This window comes from Mastigoproctus giganteus, chromosome 4 (assembly GCF_048544385.1).
Source record: "Mastigoproctus giganteus isolate SK-2022 chromosome 4, ASM4854438v1, whole genome shotgun sequence".
Taxonomy (NCBI): Eukaryota; Metazoa; Arthropoda; class Arachnida; order Uropygi; family Thelyphonidae; genus Mastigoproctus; species Mastigoproctus giganteus.
In genome coordinates, this window is record NC_143578.1 from 63,034,047 (window position 1) to 63,052,003 (window position 17,957).

Below are 17,957 nucleotides of genomic sequence, written 5' to 3' on the forward strand. Positions count from 1 at the left end.
GGTGACTTCTATCTTTATACATTTTGTTGAGATGACTGTTTTAGACTGTGGTGGAATAAAATGATAGAAGATGGTGATCAGATATAAGTCGTTAATTTTGATGAAAGATTGTGATAGATGAGATCGAGGGTTACAGATTCTCTGGTAGCAGGAGTAATCTCTTATTTAAACTCAAAGGGCATCAGTGTCAATTCACAGTTCTTTTTAGCTTCTACTTGCCTTATTTGGGCCATGTTAGATTAGGAATTTTCATCTTCATTCTTTGGAGGATGAAGCGCATGAGAGATATCTAGACATTTACAAATACCCAAGACATTTTGAAGTTGTATTTTTATGATTTGAAGACAGTTCGAGAGTGGTTGACCTCCAACCAGTTGGTCTAAACTCGGTACATCTGAACATCACCCAACTTCAATATGACCAAGGATGGTTAGATTACTCTTTATAGTCCAACGATGGTGACTTTAATCTTCATGGTACAGACATGATCCAAAAGATGTCGCACAAATAAATAGGGCGATACATTTGAAATGATGAATGTATTCCGAGGTCAGCGTCCTTCCGCTGTTTATAATTTCATTACTGGATTGGGAACTGTTATTGATTCCGACGGACTACATTTCGAGCACAATTTGTAACCATCTAAATTGAGGCTGCCTAATAAAACTTAATAGGTCTACAAAAAAAAACATTTACACACTTTTATGTGCAGTTACTTTCTTCTCAGGTTGAATCCGGGTTATTCTGAGGGCTCGATGGCCATTTCATTGGGCACACCTGCCTCAGAGTGAGTAGGTCCTTCCTTCAGCCTCAAAACAACCCAGATTCGTCATCCACTTTTGGCACTTCCGTGAATCCATGGCAAGGACTCAAGGAAGTTTCAAAAGCCAGCCAAGTGGATGGACGCTGTTCCTTGTTGATTCAATTGCTTTCCACAATTGTTATAAATTGTATGGTTAGGTATATCTTCTCCGAAGAGATGTTATTCTTTTATGGGACCAATTCCGATGTTCCCGAGACCGTAGTACGTGAATCCCCTTAAAATTTTCGCACACTTACAGCATCTTTAAGTGTCTGCCCACCTGCTTTATGCCGAATGGTACAAACCTGTTATTGAAGGAGCGAAAAGAGTAGGTACACCTAATAAAGTGGACACTCAGTGTATAATCGGTTATAAAATCATTGCTCTAATTTAATAATAACTCTGAACCCATGATGATATGTCACTATTCGTTCTCAGGGTCTTGAATTAATTGCGACATCTTGAATTTAGTTAAAAAATAACATTTAAAGGTCTTCATTAGCAATTTTTCCTCTCATTTTCATTTTTAATAAAATCCATATCTTACATTACACACATACTGCGTAAATTACCATTTTCTTTTCTCGTAGCGCCACTGTTTGCCCTATTTACCATATTTACAGGTTTTAGAAGAGTTTAGATTCTTTCCTCAATTTAATTGCAGTCGTATGGGAATAAACTGATTTATCAAAAATAAACCGAGGGCATTCCTTTGACAGCTCTCTTACATCCACCACTGACGCGTCTTAGAAACATATGCCATTGAAAATGAACCGGTTGCTTCCTGATGAGAAACTGAGAAACTTCCTCCTTACAACTGCCCTTCATTTTAAAACACCTACAACACCAAAGTATAATTTATGTCATTCGGTATCTCAGATGTCAATCACTCGCTTTTAAACCGTAATTGTCATTTAATACTTTAACCTTAAATTCACTGGAAAATCCGTATTTTTTTAAAGCAATCATTTGAAAATTTTAAATATGAAAGGTGAGCAATGGAAATAAGAAAGAAAATTATTATTAATCGGTCTCTACAGATGATCGGCTGGTTATTATTTTTTTTTCAAACACTTGGTTTTTCATCCATTATAACTTATATACTGACCCCTCATTGCCTTATCGTTCCCTGTTCTCTAACTATCCAACGAGACTACGCCTTCTACCAACTGCTCAAGATGGAATAAGACAGAGAAAGTCTACCACACAAACCTTCTGCCGCTTCAATTGCTTCTTACGAGTTTAATGCTTGAGACATGAATGCCATGCCTTTGTGCGTATGTTTGTGAGCTGACCTGATGAAAAACATTGCTCTTTGGAGACGGGCATGGGCGTTTCAATGGTTAGTCTGATGTTGAAAAGTTCTGGCTCCTGGTTACACACCTATGGGGTACCTGACGAATGAATGATCCTGCTTTGGTTAGTGCACAACAGATGTACAGAAGAATGGACACTGTCTTGTGGCACTTGGGACAGAACTCAGGGATCACTTGAGTTTGAATTTGTGGTTCATCATCCTTGAAGCACCCATGTCGTCTCTGGGTGTCTGGGTTGGTGTAGGAGAAACTGGGGACTCCTGCGGTGGATTAGACCACCACGGCGAACCTACCTCTTGTGATGGCGACGGTTAATAGCGAATCGTTGCTTTGCTAGAAGATGTTGGTTTGGACTGGTCTGCTTCTTTGCAGGGTATTCCTTAGCAGTTAATGAATGGATTCTGCATCCCTGTTCATTCCATTACTGCATGGACTTGTAATATGGATTGCGTTCCATTGCGATAGATGGCGAGGTTTCCAGAAAAGCTGGCTGGGATCACCTTCTTTAATAAATAAAAACAAAGAAAAAAGTTTACTAGCTGTGCTTGGAGTACATTATGTTAAACATAGTGGTCACTTTATTATGTACACCTACATGCTAGTGAGTAGACCCTCCCTTTATTCTTCATAACAACCTAGATTCCTCGTGACATGAACTCAACAAGGTGTCGAGTCCATGCCACCGTTATGCTGATTCGTATTGATTCAACCGCCTCGAACGGTTGCCGATCTCTACTCCAAATAACCATTGTCAACCCACTGCAGGATGGAAGCCTCCTCAACGATCCATGTTGACGGAAATGGGCCATAATCTGTCACGCTGGGTGAGGCCATGTAGACCTTTGAGTAGACCGGGGTTCAACCCCCTGACCCTGACTGCTAAATAAGGTCAATCTGCCAACCCGCACTGAACCAGCGTGGCAGATTGTGGTCCATTTCCCTCAACATGAATCGTTGAGAAGGCTTCCATCCTGCAGTGGTTTGACAATGGCTGCAGTTTACCTTACCTTTTACCTTTTACACCAAACAGCAAAGCACATTCTACATAGTCCCACAGGTGCTCAATTTTGCACAATTCTGGGTTGTCATAACTCAGATATTTCGTCTTATCCATCCTCACATCGAATCTCTTTATATCTCACGTAATGAACACACGAAGCAGTCCATTTTATGAAACGGGTAGGTGTACATAATAAAATGGCCACTCAGTATACATGAGGCATCTTCTTCGACCCTCGAGATTTCGTGAATTTGAAGCCGATCGAAAACTTGTAGGTTAATTTGGAAAGGCACGTCAGACCGCAGCTTACAAATATGGACCATTTCAGAAGCTCCCCCCCCCACCTTACGAGGAAGAGGCCATCGTCTTTCCCTATTAACTGAATTTTCTAATATTTTATTTGGGCAGTGTATTATCTTTTAAAAGACAATTTCATCAATGCTGGAAATTTCCGGATAATCAAAAAACAGAAGGAAAGAGAAAATATTTAAATTAACAATCGGGGAGTGACTTTATCACGTGCAATCTTCTCAGCTACACAAAAAGACAGTTTGGGTAATTCCAGCACTAACAGCCCATCAAAATACGAACACTACGTAATTAGGAAGCCAGAAAAGAATTCTAAGAATCCGAGAGGACAAAACAGCAATTTAGCTCCATTGGATTTATTCTTCAGCAGACCTAAGACGCGACGTGGAAGTAAAAATGTAAATCACCACACTTAAATCTAGTCAAGAGGAGGAGGAGAAGGAGGAGGGGGGACTCAACTTAACGACTTGGACAGCCGTTAGAGGTCTCTGTCACGCACCGTACACGAGCCAGAAGAAATGTCACCGACGATATTTACACGACAGCAGAAGTCAGCGATGCATGCAACCCTCGATCCCATAATCCCATGCAGTAGAAAGATGTGACAAAAAAGTGGAGGGGGAGAGAGAAAAAAAGCGGTTTCGCTCGAGCAGGCTTCGTAATGAGACGACAGGGAGGTTGCAGACAACGAACTACGACCGTGTCGTTTCTTCGCGAAAGCAAAGGCGCGTGCAGGTATCCAGAACCCCTTTATATCTACTGATGGACAATGTCGAGAAAATAGTGGGCGATAAAACAAGAAAGAACGAGGAAATAAGGAGTTCTTCTTTTGGAGTTATTGATACGGATGCGCGTTCTGTGCTCCTCCTTATGTTTCACTCGAAATATGGCGGATTGCTCTTCTCAAAATCCAAATTTTTATTAATATATTATTGTTTTGACTACTTTTGCAATTTTTTAACCATAAGGATGGAAAAAAAAAAGATTATTTCTCTCGAAGAGGCTGTGTGGATGACCAGAGATGGAAAATGGGTTCACGGATATAACTGGGAGTCTGACGATTTCTACTTGTTTAGATTTTTGAAGGAATACATGCGCGGTTATCTTTCTGAAGACTATGTACTTTTTTTAAAAAAATATTTTGGCAAAAATGGATGATATTTGCGCGTGTTCTGTGTTTGATTTGATTTGCTGTACAAAAAACCCGAGTTTTTGAAAGAAAAAACCTCTCCTGGACCGACTAACTTAGCCACGATGTGAAAGAGGCCTATAAAAATTCCTCGCGTCATTGACAGGATTCGAACTCAGGTCTTTTCCACTCGGTGTGGGGAGCACAGTGATTATACTAATTGTCCCACCCACGAGGGCATCTGTATGATAATTTGAGGTACTTTTACCTTAACAGAAGTTCGTGCAGTGGCTGAGTTAGTCAGTCTCAGGAGAGGACTGCTCGGTTATGATACCCTAGATACTAGGATTTTTCATCTGACAAAACAAGAAAACCGACTGTATAATACCCACAATTTGCAAACGCAATACACTGACGCCTCTTAGCCTTAGTTGCGTTGTTAGAAAGAGATAAAAGTCAAGGGTCGAGTGCTCTGCACTTATGCGACGGTTAGTCATTAATACCACTTTTTTACAAACTTCTGCGAGTTTTATTTTTGAAAATAAAATAGATTTCTCCTTAGCATGTATACATGAGTCGCGTTACTTCGCAAATCTATCTATCCCTTCTTCTAAAAAGCAAAACAAAATACTTTCAGTTGAAGCAGCTGAATTAGAATGAGTCCTTTTAATGTTGTTTTCAATGGATGAAAAATATAAAAGCCACATGATGAAAAATCTGAGCTGGTACAAGTTTTAAACGCTTCTCAGATAATCTTTTGAACGAAGTCCTAAATCGGGTTAGCAATGTATGAGTGTCCATTTGATGTTGAGGCGAAGATGGTTCACAGTTTTGGAATACGGTTTTGAGTTAATGTTAGCATCAAGGTTTTCAAAGGTGAAACAGAAAAATGAACACGGTGGTCGAAGAAATCGTTTACTCCAACGTTTCCTGCAGAAATATGGGATTGACAGTTTTTCGGTCTTGGATGCTGAGGATGCTTCCATCGCATCTGTCCTTGACCGATCCACGACAGCGATTTTGACTAGAGACGTACACTACACACCCAGTGAATATTCGGTTATGAATTTTTTATGGTTTTTCCCTCTTCAGCAGATAAAAATTGAATCACTGCACGCAAATCCGAGTGTGCAGTGATTAAATACATCTTCTTTTTACAAAGCTATACGAAAAACTAGAAACAACTGTAACAAAGAGCAAAAGAATTCATACTAATCCTAGAAGTCTTGTATTGCTCAATTCACTGTAATTATTGAACTTAAATCAAATCGTATTCAATGCATAGTTCTGATTTGGTCTTCACTGAATGGGAAGGCAACCCATGCTCTAAAAGCGACTCTCCTTCCGAACAATGTGGACATTGATTGATGAGATAGCAGAAGAGGAAAACTGGCTGTTCTACTTCATTGAGTTAAGCAATTTTAAGCTATGGACTGGACACCTCGAACAGTGATTGATTGACATGTATTCACCGGAAGGAAGGGACTCAACTGTCTTTCTGAAGAACTGGCTTATCAGTCATGGTGATCAAGTATTATTCACCCATTTTAAGTTATCGAACCAGTTGCATCCACGCCTTTTATCGAAGCGCATTTGCATTATCATCAATATAATATCCACCTTTACGAGAATTATCCAACCACCTAAGAAAAATCTTTCCTTGCGCATCGAAATGCTCCCTGGCTTTGAATCTTTTTTCAAAGATATATTTAGGAGAACACGGACGTAATATGTTACCAAAGCTAGTAAGATCTTTCTGGCGAGATTTATTCAAAGAAATCCTTGAAAAATCCTAACACCCTCCCACCACACACGTAAGAGGTTTAAATAAATGGTCCTGCTTGAAGTTAAACTGACAATGGGTTGGGATTAAATATAAGGCTTAAAGCCCACTGGGATTGTAAGATTTCTTCTGATCTGAGAAATACCTCACCTGACAACCAGCTGAAAACAAAAGAGCCTTAAGAAAATGGGAAAACCTTAAGAAGCCCTAAAATGACTGCATTTTTAAAATCGGAATTTGTTAAGTGAAACTTCTCTTAATACGAGATTAATATTTAAAATATTTTCCACAAGAATGAACGAAGGAAAACTGCAAAGGAGAGCTTATATTTTACCCATCGGATAATAAGACTTCGCTAAAGATAGAAAACTGATGGCTTTTATGGACAGCCACATAAATAAGCAAACCACCGCGTGTATGTTTGGGTGTAACAGCCATTAGATGGCAGAATTATAGTTTCCGAAGTCTCTTAATTCTTGTAAGGAGCGGTCTCGCATTCACACAGCATACCCGATAGAAGAATCCTCACTCTTTATGAGTATATTAAATCACATTTTATGCCGGTTCGGGTCATAAGTGTCATCCTTACGTAGCGCTACGAGACAGTTAAAGACAGATTCTACGGACTTATAGCTAAAGCGATTTGCCAGTCATTTTCCAGCCTGAATATGGAAGTATCGTCCAATAAATCTAGATATTTTTGGTCAATGTTATGACCAGCGCCAGCTTTCAGTAAAAGTTTCCAGTAATGTTTATCTACTGCAATAACTACTTAGCTGAGTCATTTAGAGTTTGTAGGACAGCATATAGCCTTCGGACCATGGAATGTACAGGTTCCAAAAGCGAGATGCTGTCCTATGGAGGGGTTTATCTAATTCTAAACTACTTCTATGGTAACTTAAAATTAATATGTTAAGCTTTAATTGATCACAAAATACTTTATAGGAGCAAACAGACCTGCTTCTTCTTTGATGTGGTTTCTTCATGCCGAAAACTGACAGTAATCTGTTGTCGACCCTTCCGTCCTCCCACGAGAGTCATCATTAGGACAAATCCTGATGACCCTCCAAAGAGGAACCGAAACGGCGGCAACCGTCTTAAATGACGAATCCATCTTCCTTTAAGAGTTTCGTCTTTGAACCTTGTCGGATATTGATCTACAGAGTACTTCTAAATGCCAAGGTGTCGTTCTTGTCAGCTGTCCCCCAGGTAAAGGGTTATTGATTGACGGAAGGGTGGAAGAAGAGGGGTAGATTACGGAAATTAACTATTTTAAATTCATAATAGTTTAGATTTTAAAAGGCACACGTGCTTCACCAGTTTATAATAATTGATTATAATTTACAATTCATTAGGAATATTCTCCAAACAAGGATATCGATCTAATTGATACTATTGCCTCGCTATGTACTATAAGTGATGCCTGTTATTATGTATTTCTAATAGTCTTTATACATGACATTTGGGACTACAAAATTAACAAGCCATCTCAACTAATATCAAATGGATGCGATTGGAGTCCGAAGGGGATGAGTGCTGCTATTTCTCCAATAGCGTCCGGGTGGTGTGTCCACTTATAACAGTACCATGACTTATTTCTAATATTTTAGTAAAAATGGCTCAAAATCACGAAAGCGAGCAGAGTTCAAATACCATCGAACGATTTAATGAAGCTCTTTAAAACAAATCTGAGCCGAATCCCCCGCCCATCACAGAAAGTTCCCTAGAGCTTATTCATCCTCAAAGCAGACAGTCGTAGAACACAATTAGGTTGTTAAAGCCCACTGACACCCTACATGACCTGAGATGCCTTTGTGCTAATCGAAACAGTCCAACCATTTGAGTCATTGCCGACTCAAAACTGAAGTACTGAGGATGGATCAATGGATAAATAAGAGTTCCTCTCCACTGCATGGCCAAAATATTAGAGATAAACCTCAATGTCTTGAGGAACCACGGTGTGCCCGAATCACAGCTCGTAATTTTGGTTGCTGGCGGAATTTTAAGGCATCAGTATGGATGTGTGATCATTATAGTTGATTCTCTGATTTTGATAAAGACTTAAGGCTCCTTAATCTTATGATATAAGAACTTGTTTCTGATATTAAAAGATTAAGGCACAGTTCTGTTCCAGTTCTTTAACAGAACTGGATTCGGACTGTTTCATTGGTAATAATGGAATTGGCTAATTAACTTTAGTTAAATTAGCTGAGGCTAATCCTACGAATCATTAGACTAGAGCAGCAGTTCTTGCAACCAAAAGGATTACTTTTTAATTAGAAATCTTAAGCGAAAAAGGAAAACAAATAATATTACTCAGATTATTACTTGTAATTACCAACCTGAAGTACCGGAAATTCAAATTTTAATTATTATATGTGTTAATTTAAATATTGCTAAGTCAGCATTGAAATTAAACATGCAGCAATCTTGCTGCTTTCATCCACTTAGATCCATTTTTAAGCCTCCATATTTTTCTGGTATTATTTCTCTCAAGTTAAAAAACCTTTCTAATACCCTTAATTTCTTCTCTAAGCACAACGATGTTCAGCAGTGTCATTGATGCATTAAATAAGTAGGTTTTTATCTCTCAGAAAATTGACAGTAAGGATGATAGAGCACACATTGGCTCATTCCACCAACACTACTATAAGATATTTAGGAGATAAAAGAAATTGTTAAATTTATAAACATCACAGAAGGGTATGGCTGCTAAATAGTATTTAATCCTGGCCAGTATGAAAATTAATGCGGCTCTAGAGGAAACAGTAATGAGTTGTTAAGAAGGACTCAAATAATGAGATTGGCACAGCTATATTTCATTCAAATCATAATCATAAATGGTGTGGAAAAGGCGATGGAACAATAAAGAATAGATTGGGTTGACTGTCAAGAAACAGGCTGTTCTAATAACGATACTGCCTATTTATGGTAACAGAAACATAAAAAAAAAGTAAAGATGCTATCTGAGAAACCAACTGCATCTGTGGATTTCTCACAAGTGATCAATCAGAGAAACAGCGAGTGGTTGAACCCCAAGAACCTCATATAGCCTTCTCTGAATGAGCAGTCGTAAGAATCCGATGATACGTACACACAGACCGGAATTACTCATGCGATTGCTGTCCATATGCTTCAAGATAATCCTCTATGATGAAGAAAGAAATGATTTATCCTCTATGGATCAATAGACAGCTTGCAAACAAAATTGGAGATTACTATAAAAGATGATAGAAACGATGTAAAGTTATTCGATAAATGGAGTTATGATTAAAAAGGGGAAAGGCATAAAAATACTGTAAGACATTTGTACGCTCTCTTTCCTTCTATTTTATTTGAATGAGGAAATTCCGAGGGATGAAAAGACCGTGTACAGGGCGAGAGAGGACCGAAAACCGCTAAGGAAACTTCAGAAAGAGCAACTTTTCATAAGACAGACAAAGCGATAAAGGCTTAAAGAAATGCTATCAAGTTCAACGAAGAAATCAAAAGCAGAGAATCTAACGCCATTGCGATCATTTTGAAGATATGAAAGCAATAAATAAGAGGAAATATCCATGACGGATTTCTTCATCTTTCTAAGCCTCTCCTAACTCTTCTTACCCATCTCACATATTGTTTCTTGCTTTTTTCTCAAGGGTGTGATCAATCTATGCCTTCGTAGGTAATCGGAGATGAGCGAGGTTTCTTTAAAAAGAAAGAAAAAAAAAAGCTGAGCACATATCTCTTTCTCAATCAGTTCTCCCACACACGCTCTTTCTGATTTTTTCCCCTTTCAACCTTCTGTCCATCACTGCTGCTCGGAAAGTCCTTTTTTTAAAATTGGTGTTGGGCTTTGAATTTCAGGCAGACCAAGCCGACTAAGAATTGAGCGGACAGCGATACTCACTTCAGACTTCATCATTTTAATGTCAACACAGCTAGCAGAGAGGCGTCTTCGTATGATGACAGCCATCGTGTGTCCCTGTCGTAAAGGGAGGACAGTACTTCATCGTCTACTTCCAGTAGTGGGTCAAGGCTAAGTGAAGCCAACCGCACCAACAGCTGCTCAAAGAGAGACAAAAAATAATAATAATACTCTAGGCAAAAGTGAACAGTAGAAGCGGAAATACAATTCTATGGAAGGAAAAGATTGTTTTATGTCGTATTTATTGTCACCATCAAGAAGATGGACGACTTTGGTGTTCCTGTGGTACGCGAACACAGTTGGACACTCAAAGAACCGAAATCTTACGAAATAATGCGCTCGAATTCAGGATGGATTTTTGATTCGGCAAAGAGATATACGTGGATGTGTGCTCCTGTAAACCCGGCTACCCCTCATCACCCCAGTGAGAACACAGGGAGCTGAAGAGAACTCGTATATCTTGCTGCAACGTCTGAGGTAGTTGCTGTGGCTCTATTCGTTGGGATAGAACCACAACCAACTTATTTACATACATTATACGTTTAAAAAGACTATATTTGTAGGAAATCGTTAAAACCAAGAATATATTCTTATAAAAACGCTTAATTCTTAAACCAAAAAGACTAAAAGTCATTTAGATAACTTCATATCAACCCGTGAAGCTCCACGGATGAGTTAATTAAGTGTTACACGTAAAAGAACTGATTTGTGACTTAATAAGCAAACTTATTTCTCCTTTTTTTTGCCTTCCCTCTACTCAATTTATTCTATCGAAATTACTCTTCCCACAAATGAAGGAGTTTTTTTTTTCTTATCTAGGGCAGTAAGAAAAAAAAAATAATACATTACCATATATCAACGAACGAATTTCCCGCACAGGTCTCCACATTGCATGTTCCCTTTAATGGTCCTTTACTTGGCAGCTAAGGAGAGAAAATTAAAAGATGTTGGGCATACGTTATTTCAAATACCTAAGGATAATTTAGAGAAAGTTGGACAGTAGATCAAAGTGAGAGGAGATTAAAAACTTGCCATGTGTGTGTCTGTGTATAACAGAGAGAGAGAGACTATCTATCTATTATATGATGAAAAATGAATCGAAATATTGGCAAAATGATTAAAAGAAATATAGTACGTAGCTAACCTCCAGGAAAGGTATTAAACTCTTACAAGACAGAGAATCAAAGGATCCCATTAGAACATTTTCATAAAGTTTGGAAGTGTTCGTGATTCTCATTAAATTCTTGAAAGTTTAAAGCACTTTTCTTTAAGATCGCCTTCTATTATAATTCGGCCAGCATCACTTAAAGAATACACCAGAATTGTGGAACTTAATTTCGACCGGAAACTTAAATTTATAAGAAAACGTTAATTCCCAGCAGGAATATCTCTTTATTTCTATGTAATTATTTGGGATTAAACATAAATATGGGCTTAGGTATAAGTAGGGATACTTGTTTGTTCATGGATCGAGTTAGACTTAGTTTATAACTGGAAGAAGTATTCTAGAGAGAGGCTCTCTTACTCAGACAACAGCTGACAGGATTACAATTCCATTAAAGAGTCAGACAATGGCTATTGAAGATAAAAGAAATATTAAGGGTCGTAGATATTTGAAGTGCATTTTTATCACACAAAGGTTCTTCGTCATAGACGTATCGATTTATTAGAAAACCCCTTATTGTGTGCTGCTTGATCTTTTGACCTTTCGAAATGAACTGACCGTAGGCGCATCTATTCTGCAGAATTATGATGGTGTAGCTATTAGATTTGAACTACCACAGACAATTTTCGCTTAATTTCCTCTCAAAGATCCATTTTCAACCATTCTTTGCATAACACCTAAGAGCGGGTTTGCCGATTTGGAATTTATGCGATAATTTCGACAGAGGCTGCATTTGTGGTGGTCTAAACAGCTCTACAAATTGATCTACTCTGATTGAGTTACGTGATCAAATGAAAGACCAAAGATCAAAACGATCTTTGGTCTTTCTACTCCAACCTTCATAATGTAGTCCAATTTTTGTGATAGTCTTTCTAGTCTAACTTAATCCATCATAGTGCTTGTTTTCAACTACATCAGACAAAATAAAAGATGTATTAATAAATTAATAAATTTTTATTTGCTAACTAATATAAAATTAAATTATTTATTATTCGAATTATCTTTCCATTGTGAAAATGGCGATACTATTAAAAGTTACTAAGTACGCATGCGCAACTACGTATAACCACAAGGAAAAGTGCAGAGTGACCATTTAAAAGACAAATATAAAAATATATTTCTCTTAAAAGAAAGAATATGGTGGTAGTTAAACCTTTTCAATGCAGTTGTTTATCGGGAAATTCAAGTGATGTCCAACCAGCATCAGTTGTGGGCATTGAAAAGATTTCGACAAAACAAATTCCATAAAACCAGCATTAAAAAGATTTCAACAAAATGCCATAAAACCAGCATTAAATAATTTTAAGATTATCATTTCGATTAGAAACGTCCTCTAGTGAGAGGATATATCACTAAACGATTTATTATTTTTTTTCCTGGACATTGTTCGAGTTTTCTTATTTTCTTCTAACTCCACGTTAAATTTATATTTTCACCAGTTTAGAACACTCTACGTGTAAATATTTGGTTTTAAAAAAGACAAAAAAGAGTGCATTTAGTATTAAGTTAATGCTGCAGGGTCCAAATAATGCAAGAAGCGAACTCTTCTCCAACAGAGATCCACTTTCAGAACAACTTTAGACAAACAGAAGAATTGTTTCTCCTTTTTAAAGCTGTAATAGCGTTTCGAAATGTTTAATAAAAAAAGGCTAGGTACTCACGTCCGTAAACATAATATCTGTACATTTGTACAATCTTCAAGATAAACTGCATATTTGTATAAACTTAAATACATTTGTACAATCTTCAAGATAAACTGCATATTTGTATAAACTTAAATACATTTGTACAAACTTCAGGACATTTGTACAAAACTGAACATTTGAATAAACTTCAAGACATTTGTACAAACTTCAACACATTTGCACAAAGTACAGATCTGTACAAATTCCAAGACTTTATTGTACAACCTTAAAGACATTTGTACAAAACTGGACGTTTGTACCAACTTCAAGGCATTTGTGCAGTGGAGATTTGTACAACCTTAAAGGCATCTGTATAATCTTAAAGACATTTGTCCAAACTTAAAGGCATTTGTACAACCTTCAAGTCAACCTTAAAGGCATTTGTACAACCTTGAAGGCATTTGTACAACTTTCAAGACAACCTTGAAGGCATCTGTACAAACTTAAAGACATTTGTACCAACTGGACATTTATAACAAATTCAAAACAATTGTACACCCATAAAGGCATTTGTACAAAGATGGAGATTTGTACAAACTTCATGGCATTTGTACAAATCTGGATGTTTGTATAAACTTCAAAATATTTGTACCAACTTCGAGTCATTTGTACAAAGTATCTGTACAAACTTCAAGAGATTTGTGAAAAGAGGAGATTTGTACAAATTTCAAGACAGATTTTACAAACTGGACATTTGTACCAACTTCAAAACATTTGTACAAACTTCGATATCGGCATAATTTTTAATATGATTTTTTGAGGTCACATCTTTTTATGAGAATATGAATTGAAATCTTAATGTAGGCAGAATGTTGAGTTTCTGATAAATTTTAACAAAAACAATAAAGAATATTTAAATTATATTAATATATTTTGATTATTTTATTTAAAAAAAATGTTAAAACTTTCTTTTTCCTTAGGATACCCATTTTATTATTATATATACTGTACTTTTAATCTTCACCCATTAGAATATACGCTGTTATTTGATTTTCCTGTATTCGGTGTGTTTCTTTCTATATATGATTTAATGTTTGTACAACACACGGACTTAACATGCTTTTGAATAAGAGGGGCCGGGTCATCTGCCATGTCACCCATCACTCCATCCGCGTTGCATGCTGTATCTGAGAAAGAGAGCGAGTTGAGAAGGGTAATTTGCGGTAATGGCTACTTCTGTACCGTGCAACACACGTAGGGTGAAGCTTCGTAGTGGCTTTTCGCTACGCTTAATCCGATACACTTGGCGGGTACAGTTCGTCTAACGAAGTCGTTAAGCCCTCCCCCCCCCACACTCGCGCTGGATGTCTTCCCACGTGTGCCCGCTGAGTAAAGAAAACGAAGCATTGAACAAACACGCGGTAGCCTGGCCAAGTGACCAGAGGACGGCCATCAAGTTGCTGCAAGAGTCTCTTTTCATCTCCACAATGGCGCCTAAAAGCCCTTTTTAAAGGGGTGCGCGAGAGCAGTTTCAGATAAAGAACTGAAAAAAGCGAAAGTGGACTTCCCTCACCTGTCACTACACTACAGCCTGTTGTGATAGCTTTGCGCTGTTTTGTTGGATGCCTAATTAACTTACTTCTTTGCTGCCAAACCCTTCCAATTCCTCTTCTGGTCTCTCCTGGTCATTACATCGCTATTGTATGTGTGTTGAGGTGTGCACCAGTCGATGACCATCGCAAAAAAAAAAGTTTCTTTTTGTCACGTATGTGCTAATGATCTTTCTTTTGTTTGACAATTGCCTTTTCTTCCGAATTTCTTTTATTCGCTCTATCTCGAACTTTCTTTTGTCAATCGAAATTCGAAATATGGCTTATTGGAGATCAGTACAGTTTTCTTGCTTCCATTGTTTTTTAGTCTCTAATCCTTTAACGGGGAATTCGTTTTTTCTCAACAGGATTAATTATATTTCGTTCTCTTTTTAAATTAAAATTCAAAATAATAAGAGACCCTCAGTCAGGTTTTATCATAATTTGATAGAGAGATGGGGAGGGGACGCGTAGTTTGATACTTTAAAGTTATTTAAAAATTCACTCCATTACCACGTGTGAGTTTCTATAAGTTGTGTACTGAAATATATATTTTTGGCAACGTTTCGGGCTTTAACTAAAACCCGTCTTCAAGGTTAATGGATGAAAAAAAAAATTGAAAAAAGTAACTGACATTATAAATTTAATATAAATTGACATTTTTATTATTTTTTTATAAAATAATAAAAACTTAAAATAAACAAAAGGAAAATAATAATAAAAGCTTTAAATAAAAATGCAATTGGCTTAGAATATATAAAATAAAATTAAAGAAAAATAAAGCGGAAGCGAAAAAATGGGGAGAAAGAAAAGGGGAAAAAGAAAGAAAATATCCGAAAAATTTCAAACTTCAAAAAAAAGAAAGAAAGGGAAGCTTACCTAAAATGCCTGAAGATGGCGATAGTGCAGGATATTAAGGTCTGAAGAACAATAAATAGAGCCAATTTCTATTCTTTGCTTAAGCTGCCATTATTATTTCGTACCAATTTATATGAAATTTGTTACGTCAATAATTTCGTGCATTTTTTGCAGCCATTTAGGCCTGAAGACGGGTCTCACTTAAATCCCGAAACGTAGCTAAAATAACTCGAGTTTAAAGTGTGCATTATGCAATTTCATTTCAATAAACAACTTATATAAACTTACACTTGGTAAAAAAGAGTGCATTTTTCCCTTTTTACATAATTTTTGTTCTTCTAGTCTCGAAATGTTTTTACTTTCCACCACTCTCTGAGTAACTGCTTTTACAATAGGCAATTAAAAGGATCATTTGAATCTTCATCTTCTATAGATGGACTGATAGATCATTGTAACCATTGAGGTGCTGAATATCGGAAGACCGTCACTCTCTCTTTAGCACCTAAAGTAAAGCTATTTTATTGGAGACACGTGCGCCCAAAATACTTTCGTTTTTCGAAATGTGATGGACGGGAGTTAAGTATTAACTGGGGGTCACTGTTTTCGTTCGTTACGGCATCGGCGTAGCAAATGAGGCATCGCAGCACTGCTTGGGTTGAATCTGCTGAGCCAGTATGTTTGTTCACTTAAGAAAACTTTGAGCTAAAAATAAAAACCATTTTCTTTCGCTACATGAATGTCTGGATTAAACATGGGGATAAAGAAAAGTTCATTCTTCACTCTAAGATGCATGTATTCTTTTCTTTTATATCAAAGAACTTTCCAATAAGATAGTGAAGTTTAAATCGATTTAAAGTTAATGGAATCTTTGAGTATTTCGGGAAAAACTAACCCCTCGTAGGCTGATTGCAGCTAAGGATGAAGTAGTGGGGGGCGGGGAGTTAAGAAAACGGTGGGAGACGATGTTTTAGTTCATTAACTCCATCTGGTATCGCTGTTACTGTATGATTGAGGGGGAAGGGCTAAGAAATTGATCTAAGGGTTGGCAATATTTTGATCCCAATGTACTTAAGTTATAATAAATGTACATAATGACACGAGCAGTACGAAAACAAGTTTAGGTAAGATTATGCTTTATTATACTAATAAATAGGACTGATACATAAACAGAGATGTAAATCTTACAAGATTCTTTGTCTTCCTGTACATCTTTGTCTATTTTCACTATATACTTGTACTCAAAGTGTGTTCATCGATTCTTTCCTCTCTGTTTGTTTATTTCTGCAGAGACAAAGGACACTAACCAAACACAATCGGTATTTTATTCCATAGCAAGTGAATCCTCAAGTTTTCCAAGGCTTAATCAAAGCCTGCATGTCCTTAAAGATAACATCTACCAGTGCCTATTTACTCTAAGACAGTTCGCGTGTTGGATTCGTTATACGAACGTACTCCCATATCTGTGGTTTCCAATTACGTTCAGAAACCCCTTGGGAATGTCACTCACTCACTTTTATCCAAAGCCACGAACTCTGAGAAACTCCGAGGTCATTTTAAAGAGTTTATTAGACTGGGATTGTTCTAAAGTGACGTGGTTTTAATTAGTTTTGGACGCCAACAGCAGGATAACTTCGAGCACTGCTCGAAGGATGTTAAAATGGATTGTAAGAAGGTCGCAACAAAACTTCTGTGTGGCAATTAAGTTAGCATTTTTCTTTTATTCTTTATTACGATATTAGGTGACCATAACGCTATGTTTCAATTGCAGTCATATTCGATGGAAATGTGTACTGTGAGGGGGGTGGGGAGGATTCGAATATAAATCGTTTCTATTGGTGAACTCCTCTTCCTAACGAAGACATTTCTCACAAAAGATCTTTTGTTGCCTGAACACAGAGGCAGTTTTAATAAGTCATTTCCCCTTGTTAGGAATTTCGTTCGTTAGTAGAGAAGTGAGCCCATTAGAGGGGAGGAAACTCCCTTGAAGAAATCGCAATACTGGGATCACTAATGAATAATAACTTAAAATTCGGAAATAGCAATCCAATGGAGTTTTTTTGCTTCATCTTCAAGCTCATTAAAACATCTTTTAATGATGCTCCTATAATCTCCTTGGTTAGCTTCCCTCCTGATTTTTTTTTTTTTTGCGAATTTTTCAACGATGTTCTTTTCGATAAATCGTCTCATTTTAATAGTTAACACAGATGACTTCTCCTCCATCCCCCCCTCAAGGCATTAATCACGTGGTCCTTTGATTTTTACGCTTTTTAATTTTCTTATTTTTCGTTTATTGACATTAGCTGTTAACGAGATATTCAAGATAATCCCTTTTTAATGAAGGTCGTTTACATTACTCTTGAACATGCAAATACACAATGGTGGTAACTGGGGCTTTAAAAAAAATAAAAAAAAACTTTGGCTACTGAAAAAAAGTTCTTCAGGACGAAGATAATAGCAAGATCAGATCGAAGAGA

At 37.1% G+C, this 17,957-nt stretch overlaps 1 protein-coding gene across 1 annotated transcript in view; it reads right to left on the bottom strand.

Annotated features, from left to right (window-relative positions):
* The window catches only part of LOC150086786 (metabotropic glutamate receptor-like), a 232,702-nt gene that overhangs the window by 123,042 nt on the left and 91,703 nt on the right, over positions 1-17,957 (bottom strand). The window contains exon 2 of the mRNA XM_090371576.1: positions 11,096-11,169. The gene's annotated coding sequence lies outside the window, so the exon portion shown is untranslated. The remainder of the gene's footprint in view (positions 1-11,095; positions 11,170-17,957) is intronic.